Below are 10,049 nucleotides of genomic sequence, written 5' to 3' on the forward strand. Positions count from 1 at the left end.
AGATATAAGTAAACAAAGTAAACAGATATAAAGTATATAAGATATAAATATGTTAACAAGAACTGTTTTATAGGTCCAAGATATGATGATCACACACACACACACACAAACACAGATACACTTCTTGACTTGCACACTTATTGTGTGATATATCAATCTCTGTTTATTAAACTGTATCAACACTACTTACCAGTTTTTAGACGATAAGAAGTATTCTTTTTTAAAGCTAAGCCTTAGGCTATGGGCTACTGTAAAGTCTTAAACTTGTCAGTGTTGGTTTACGACGTGGTACGTAAATATATACTAACTCATATTTTCCTTATCTTTGATCGTGAGAAAATTACATTGACAAGATGTAACATAGCCTACCTTTACAGGTGTGCTGTTCGGAGACATCAAAAGTAATGCAGCCAATGTACGTACTCTGTTTCCAATCCTAATATCCCACCTTGATGAAAAGGGTCAACAGTTTTCCCAGCTCGCGAGCATCAGTAAGTATTCCTGCTTGCTTTGACTAAACAATGAGTTTCGAGGATTGGCTTCCTGTAGTGTAATGTCCTAAGCAACGCTGGATGCTCCAGTGTCCAGTTTCCAACTTTCTCGAGAGTCTCGCCGCTGAGTATGAGGTGTCATCCTCACTGGATACTGCTCGCGCGAACACAGTCCCATATATGAGGAACAGTCACGCGTCACTCACTGTATAGACGTTACGCGCGTGCGAAGGCTGAGAGAAACGCTAGCAAAAACTTAAAAAATTAAGCATGGAACATCTTCATTTTGGTTTCTTTGTCTCCGTTATGATCACTCACACTCATTTATACTGCGTAATGAATGCATTAATTACAAAAATGCTAATAAATTGTCTGTGGAGAACTGAGAAACTCTGAAGTGACTTTGGAGGCTACATGTGCCTTGAAAGTAACTGAGCGCGAGTGTGAGAGGAGTAGTGACGGACTCCTTGAACTTCCTGTCAGTGTTAACTCCTATACTGCTGCTGTCCTCATTCATCATTTTGCTTCGGGAAATATAATCGGTCACACCAAAAGAGTAGCCTACAATTACGACGGATGAGTGCAGAGATCAACAAAGCTCCGTTATGTTACGAGGGCGCCTTTGTGGGCAGCGGTAGTTTATCAAATTTGCAGAGCTATTAAAAACGCGTTAAATTAGCCGGAGAGGTAATGATCTGTTTTTAAGTCACAGTGCCAACATCCCGAGGTCAAATAACCTGTTAAGACTTAATTAACGTGTTTCATAGACTCCATAGGGGAGACCGGGCTAGTTGTCTTTTGCTCTAATATAGACATACCTCAAGTCTTGGAAAACACACATACACACACACACACACACACACACACACACACACACACACACACATATATATATATATATATATATATATATATATATATATATTATGGCTGTCAACGATTAATTCAAAATCCTTAACGCATTAAAATATTTTAACGCATATTTAATTAACGCAAAAAAAAATCACGGAAGCATGTGAAATTGCGTCATAACATAATTGAAGTCACGCAGTTAGATGATCTTAAAGTCCATGCTGATTATATCAGAGATGGCAGAGAGAATTATTCATTCTAGTGTCTGTTTCGCTTTAAAGGGTTAGTTCACCACAAAATGAAAATAATGTAATTTATTACTCACCCTCATGCCGTTCCACACCCGTCAGACCTTCGTTAATCTTCGGAACACAAATTAAGATATTTTTGTTGAAATCCGATGGCTCTGTGAGGCCTTCATAGGGAGCAATGACATTTCCTCTCTCAAGATCCATAAAGGTACTAAAAACATATTTAAATCGGTTCATGTGAGTACAGTGGCTCAATATTAATATTATAAAAGGACGAGAATTTTTTTGGAGCGCCAAAAAATAATGACTTATTTAGTGATGGCCGATTTCAAAACACTGCTTCAGGTAGCTTCGGAGCATAATGAATCAGTGTATCGAATCTGCTGTTCGGAGCGCCAAAGTCACGTGATTTTAGCCGTTGGCGGTTTGACACGCGATCCGAATCATGATTCGATACATTGATTCATAACACTCCGAAGCTTCCTGAAGCATTGTTTTGAAATCGGCCATCACTATATAAGTCATTATTTTTTTTATTTTTTTTGGCGCACCAAAAATATTCTCGTCGATTTATAATATTAATATTGAACCACTGTACTCGCATGAACTGATTTAGATGTGTTTTTAGTATGGATCTTGAGAGAGGAAGTGTCATTGCTCCCTATGCAGGCCTCAGTGAGCCATCGGATTTCAACTAAAATATCTTAATTTGTGTTCCGAAGATTAACGAAGGTCTTACGGGTGTGGAACGACATGAGGGTGAGTAATAAATGACAGAATTTTCATTTTGGGGTGAACTAACCCTTTAAAACACGAACTCTCTGTCATATACTGTCACTGGATCTGAAGAGCGCGAGCCCTCCCACATCGCGCTGTTCCTGTCTGAACGGAACTTGTGTATTTTGCTGTTAGGGATGAGACCTGAACATCTCACGTTGTTATTTGTGTTTAAACTAAGCTAATTTAAACCAGGACAATTGAAACATTTATCCGTAAGACGCAAAAGAGAGCTCGCGCGCTCTGTGAGGAGATGTGTGTGTGCACTCATCCGAAGCGCACACAGCGCGCACTCTCACGCAACGAACAAACTCACACAAAATTTATGTCAACATGCCCATCTTAGCGAGTATCCTAACAAACATAGTAGGTTATGTCTTAAGAGAAAAACGAGACAGACAACACACGTGTATTAGTATCAGTGTACTGGATCTTTGAATTGTCTTAAAGGGACAGCAGTCTAATATTCCTGCTTTGTGTGTTTAATGTTAATCAAACGACAAAAGACGAAGAAATCACTCTTGACTGAATAGCTTTTGTAACTTAATGTTTCATCTTTTTTAAGTATTCAAATTAGTTTTTATGCAGTTATTTTATATTTGATTACTTTTTCAATTTCTGCATCTGAAAACTATTGTTAGTTGAAAAACCTGTAAAGCATTGTTGACTTTTTTTTTGGGTGCTTTGGTGTACATAAATGTATGAATTATATTAAATCATATCATTTGGTTATTTGGTGTCCTTTTTGGAAAGACATCTAAATTTAAATTTACATCTAAATCTAAATACAGTTTTGTGAAAATCACACTTCAATCTGATGGTTTATTTTGTTGTATATAGGCAATGATGGCAAAATGGATGTGTTAAACAAGATAAATGGTGTATGCTTAATTTCACAATAAGTGAAATTAAGGGTGCGCGATTATTCGCGATTAAAAAAAATAATCTATTGACAGCGCTAATATATATACCGCTAAAATTTGCTCTTCATTAGTTGACCCTGTATGTCATGAATGTATGTCAGTGTGGTTTCTCAAAAAATTACAGTGTTTAAGAATAAACCTAACACTTACGTTAAATGATTTTGAACTATAAAAATGGTTTTGGGCTCTCTTAGACCCCAAATAGCATGAAGATTAACTGGGCTTTTATAGGAAATTATCACCAACTTGTAAACTGAAATGACTCTATCACGTCATGCGTTCAGCTTGAATAATAAAGATGCATTACATGTACAGTATAGCGTGAGGAATACTCAGACATGTCAGTGCAAGTAATGTCTTAAATCATCATCATAACGGTTTGTCATACGCCTCTGAGATCACCTCACCCTTTAAACTAGAGTGAGAATAAAAAAAATTGGCTTCTAAAGTCTATTTAAAAGCGTTTATCCAAAAAAAAAAAAAAATCCAAAGCATGTTATTTTTTAGGAAATCCTTTTTAAACAATCTAACTCAAAAGTTTTATGCTCAATTAATGTTCTACAATGTTATCAGCTGTAAAACGAATGATTTGATAATGAAAAAGTCCATGAATCTCATTAAGAATTCAGTTTCATTAAGTTAAATTGATAAGATAACCACAAGACACTGACTCATTGAATTCGTAAGGAAGGTAAACTGTGCACAAAATATTTACGAGAGTGAGGAATGAAATGAGTTAATGGAGATCCAAGACATGCCAAGATCATTTTACTTTTAGACAAACAAACATTCTGTTGGATTCTGAAGCGCTTCGAGGTGCATGACCTTCCACATGGGGAATTAGTTTATTTTGCGCAGATAAGGAGAACTGCATTGTTTCAACAAGGCTTTTGCCTAAATGTTAGGAATTCTTCTCCTCAGTTGTAGTTTAATTGTCTTCATGTAAACAGGTTGAGCAGTAACAGAAGAATGTCATTGTTGAGATGTAGTGAAATCACTGCCAGTAATATAGACAGAGACACCATTGCTGTGGAAGATTCACATCCATCCAGTCCACTACTACTTCATCTTGTGTATTCCATCAATAAATCAACGTTTTTGCTTAATAGTAATGAAAAGAACATAGTAGTCTGTATTACAGTCAGAATGGCTTGTATCACAGTAACTAAAATGTTTAAATTCCAAAAGTTCAATTGCATAAAATATTGTTTGCTTTAGCACTGTTTGTCTATGTTTGTTTCCAAAAACATGTTTACAACTGTCTTAAATTATGACATTCTTGTGATTTCTATCTTTTAAACAACAATTCAATAATATCATATTTTTGTAATAGGGAACAAAATAAAAGCACATGAGACCAGATGTCAAATTGGGATTTTGTAATTTAACTTTTCTAGTTTTATTTTACTTGTCATAATTGTTTACATTTAGCTGAAATGCCATTAAATATGCTATAATACAGATACATTGTGAAAGATGACTTAATATTTAATATTTCAAAAAATTATATTGTTAGTTATTACTAATTACATTAGTTATAATTAGTGTCACTAAACAGGATCTTCCCATTGTGGCATCTTACCAAGGGCATGTTGTCACCAAAGGTCACACATCCATATGTTATATAACCTGTATCTTTTTATCCAATAAAATAATTATGGAAATGTTTAATACACTCTTATAAATAAAGGTTCTTTGTTGCCATCTGTGGTTCCACGAAGAACATCCATGGAATGTTTTCAAAGCACAAATGGTTCTTTTTAGTGGTAAAGGTTCTTTAGATTAATAAAATACTCGTACTGGTTGGAAACAACATGAGGGTGAGTAAAAGATGACAGAATTTCAATTTTTTGGTGAACAATTACCCCTATACACCGTATCTTACATTATTTCTCAAAGGTTAATGGTTTTATTAAGATCCCATGACAAATGTGACCCAGGTCCACAAAACCAATCATAAGGGTCAATTTTTTGAAATTGAGCTGAATAAATAAGCTTAATATTTTATAATAGGATAATATTTGGCCGAGATAAAACTATTTGAAAATCTGGAATCTGAGGGTGCAAAACAATCAAAATATTGAGAAAAATCCAGCGTTAGCGTCAGTTCTGGCAGGTCACGTCAAGCTCGCATCAGCTGACTCTCAGGTGACTCACGTCTACCTATAGGAATACGACGCCTATAACAGCATCCATATATAAGCTCTTCAGTATTATCAGCAGTTATTGCGTTCTCAGGAGCTAATTACCCTCCTCCATCCCCAGCTCCTTCTCTTTTCAGTCAGGATTGGCCTTATGATTCCCCTCAATCAGACTAATTCTTGAAATATGTGTACATGTTAAATTATTGACATTAGTTATATCTGCGTATATTGGTTCTGTTTACTCTAAGGGGGGTTATTGCTGCTCTCCCTGCTCTTATCCATGTTAGGCTGCATGGATGCGCTGGGAGTTCTTGCCCAGAACAGAACCATACCGCCAATACAAACTCTATGCAATTATCAATCATATTTGACGATTGTGGTCCTGACAGAATTGCCTTTAAATTTTGTCCAAATGAAGTCCTTAACAATGCATACCCACTCACAAAAATACATTTTTGATATATTTAAGGTAGGATATTTACAAAATATCTTCATGAAACATGATCTTTACTTAATATCCTAATGATTTTTGGCATAAAAGAATAATCAATGATTTTGACCTATACAACGTATTATTGGCTATTGCTACAAATATACCCATGCGACTTATGACTGGTTTTGTGGTCCAGGGTCACAAATGTCGCCTCATACCATCAGGGAACTCTAAAAAAGGAAACTGAAAACTAAAGGTGTTTTTGAGAGAAACATGAAAATCCTTTTGCAAATAATCAGCAGACGTACCAAAGGAATTCTGCCTTTCAGCAGAAGTCAGTGGCTGAACGCCAAACAGTAGTTTAGAATAGATGACCTAAACAGTGATGCTCTGCTAGGGGCTGTTAGATATATTTCACAAGCCTCCAACATGGAGATATTAAATGCCAGGAAGCTTACCAAAGATTCTCCCATCTGAGTCCTCTGCATTCTTGGATGGAAAAAACATCAGTCACCATCAACAGAAGAAAACATCAGGTTGGATGGTGAAAGCGCAGGGAGTTGCTATCTAATGATCCAGTGTGTTAGTGTGCAAGATCCAGGCGTAAAGGGGCGAAAAAGCTCACCACAGCTGAAAGCATTTTACTAGAGAAAGCCCATAGATTAGGCTGCGCTCCCATCCAAAGCCACACACATCTCAATGACCTAGATATAAAAAACAGATATTGGGCCTAGTTCCTTTACCCGCAGTGCCACTGGCATGAAGAGGAGCTGGAGTGGGGGAGTGTGAGGAGAAAATACAGGCTCATATTTCTCTAATTTCAGCAGCCTGGTCACCGACTCTGACCTGGAGCTGTTGATCAGCCTGAGACGCCATTAAACCACAATGACTGGCAACAGTCAGTTAGCGCCTGCCTTCAGGAGGTTACCACCACACCACACCACACCTCAGCATGAGAATTTAATGATCAAATTTTGACTAATCACTGTCTTGCACGTGTTCATGGGAAACGGCTTGAAAGTCAAAGACGGCAAAGTTGGAAGGGATCACAGTCACCTTTAAGCATGAGTCAAATTGGAGACCAGTGGGGTCGCCACAAAGAAAGCCGCAGGCTTGCACAAATGATCCATGATTCATATATACACAGTGGGAGGGTGAATGGGAGTGCACATGCTTTCGGAGCTGCAGAGAGGCCTGTCGGTGAAGGTCAATTACAGGCCTCTCTAGGTTGAAACAGGAGGTTTTAAGCATTAGAAAATGTATGTAATTTGTTGCACTCCAGTTTGTCATTTGTAGAACAGCAGAGCGACAACACAGCTGTATCAGAACATGTTAATCAGCGGGCATTATGGAAGGTATGTGGTACAGATCTGAAGACATCTTCATGAATCGCTTTCTGATCATATGGAAGTCGTTTGACTCAGAGTAAAACATAAAAAAATAAGAGAAATTTTTATAATAAACTTTTTTTGTGAAATATAAAAGTCACAATTGTGAGAGATAAAGTTGCAAATGTGGGATATAAAGTTAAAAGTCACAACTGGAAAAAAAATAAATAGGCAGTTAGACCAACTCAATTAAATTGAGTTGAAATAGGCAGGAATAAAGTCATAGCTGTGAGAAAGAAAGTTGAAATTGTGAGATAAAAAAGTAACAATTATGAGATATCAAGTTGCAAATTATGAAATATAAAGTAACAATTATGAGAAATAAAGTTGCAGTTGTTCGACATAAAGTTGCAATTGTGAGATATAAAGCTATTAAATAAAGTCGCAATTGAGATATACTGTAGTCACAACTGAGAAAGTCACGATTGTGAGATAAAGTAACAATTGTGAGATATAAAATCACAATTGTGAGACATAAAATAACAATTTTGAGATATAAAACTGCAGTTGTGAGATACAAAGCGGCAATTATGAGATATAGTCACAACTGTGAAATATTTAGCCACAACTGAGATTTAGTCACAACTGTTAAAAAATTTGAGATATAACATCACAATAGTGAAAAATAGTTGCAGTTGTAAGATATAGTTGCAATTATGAAATATAAAGTTACAGTTGTGAGCTACAAAGCCACAATTTGCAATTGTAAGAAATAAAATTGCAATTATGAAATATAAACTCACAATATTGATATATAAAGTTTCTCTGAGCTAGGGCTTCTGTGTGATCATCGCTGTTAATTGTTTAATTCCAGCTTCTTAAACATCACGTCACTTAGCCAAAGTTTATTTTTGACTTTTTTTCTGATATTTGCATGCTGAGACATTGACTTTCAAATTTAATCTCATATTGTTTCTGCAACAGACTGACAAATCAACTTAGTATGCGAGTTAAAGATAAGCAGACCAGTCTTATTTAGGATTATAGCTTTAAAACAACAGTAACCTGTCAAATTTGATCAGATGTGATAGTTCAAGTTCAAATCAAATACATTTGACTTAGTTTTAATGAAGTACATGAGCAAAGTGAGGTTTATGTCATTTGATTTTCTAGGCTGAGAAAGTGGGGAAATAAAAACCAGACTTATTTTTGTACATGTATGATTGTCCAAATACCTCCACAAGAAAGCCAATGTGAAGCATAAAACAGCACTCCTCCTCATTCATTTCACTTGTATAACTATCACCTTCAAAACAAGATATAATTTGCTTTGTGGTGTCCGCCAAGAGAAGACACGTAATTTTATTGTTTCTGAGGGAACAGGTCAACAGAAATGGCGTGAAGGTCAGCTGAATTGCAAACCATTGAACCCAAGACTATTGCTTTCAGTCACAAAATGACCCACAGGAAATGGCTGGAGCCTTTTGTGAAAGTAAACAGAGGGCCTACATCCTGTCTCTGTCCATCTCTGAGCTGGACGTGACAGCGCAGCGTGAGAGCAATGTACTGTCTGTGGCTTCGGTTTTGATCGCTATATACCACAAGTCTCTGTGAAACGCAGGCGATGGCTTCACACCTGTTACTGAGGCAAACGGGAACAGGGAGGTGCTGCGTGGCTTGCGATCTGTTCCCACAGCTGGTGGCAGTAACATTGTTTGAGTCCCTTCATTTTCCTTCCTTGTAAATAAATGCCTCAAATGTTTAAACATTTAAGGGCAAAACACATCATTGTAACTACGCCTGAACGTTATTAAAACAATTTACGCCGTAAAAATATTCTGTGTTCGGTACAAGTTAAAGGGATAGTTCACCCAAAAATGAAAATTCTGTCATCATTTACTCACCCTCAAGTTATTCCAAACCTGTATGAATTTCTTTCTTCTGCTGAACACAAAAGAAGATATTTTGAAGAGTGTTGGTAATCAAACAGTTGATGGGCCCCATTGACTTCCATATAGTATATTTTTTAAGTCAATGGGGCTCATCAACTTTTTAGTTACCCATATTCTTCAAAATATCTTCAAACTAGAACATAATAACAACAGAACCCCGCATTGAAAAGTGTTTGTGTGAGGTCATTAAAGTCAGCATGAAACAGAAGTTGCGATTGTCTTTTTTCCCTATTGCGAGTCAACGTATATATCCGATAATAAGAAAAAACATAGGCTGGAACTTGATTGTCCATCGAGCATTGACTGGATGGTTGGATCATTGTAGTTTGCTATTGCTGTAATCTCATAAAGACAGATTGTCCCATTTTATTCATGTTGACTTTAAGAGATACATGCAACTTTAAAGGAGTATGAAGACATACTGTCTCTTGTAACTTCTGGAGAGAAATAGCACAGACACTGAACAAGAATGAAATTAATGACATCCCACCCTGCAAAAACTCAATATTTCAAGAAATGTGAATCTTATAATTTTATACATGTATACAGAAATTCTTCTGTTAAAATGTATTTATTATTTGAGCTGTTTATTATTTGAGCTATTTTAGGGTTTTATGCAGTCATGGCAACAAAGTTTAAAGTGGATATTATACATATAAGAAAAGGTTTGTAAGCTACTGTATGTTTTCACACAAAGAAATTGTTAACACATATTGTTTACTTTTATATAACGATTGAAGCTATAATACTGAAACAATGAGTATTTTAAAGGTGCCCTAGATCCAAAAATTGAATTTACCTAGGCATAGTTAAATAACAAGAGTTCAGTACATGGAAATGACATACAGTGAGTCTCAAACTCCATTGTTTCCTCCTTCTTATATAAATCTCATTTGTT

The 10,049-nt window shown here is 36.1% G+C and overlaps 1 protein-coding gene across 1 annotated transcript in view; it reads right to left on the reverse strand.

The window, feature by feature from the left end:
* The window catches only part of plekhg2 (pleckstrin homology domain containing, family G (with RhoGef domain) member 2), a 49,874-nt gene extending 48,548 nt beyond the window's left edge, over positions 1-1,326 (reverse strand). Inside the window, exon 1 of the mRNA XM_048159785.1 lies at positions 370-1,326. The gene's annotated coding sequence lies outside the window, so the exon portion shown is untranslated. The remainder of the gene's footprint in view (positions 1-369) is intronic.
* Positions 1,327-10,049: the final 8,723 nt, after the last annotated feature.

This window comes from Megalobrama amblycephala, linkage group LG16, assembly GCF_018812025.1.
Source record: "Megalobrama amblycephala isolate DHTTF-2021 linkage group LG16, ASM1881202v1, whole genome shotgun sequence".
Lineage (NCBI taxonomy): Eukaryota > Metazoa > Chordata > Actinopteri > Cypriniformes > Xenocyprididae > Megalobrama > Megalobrama amblycephala.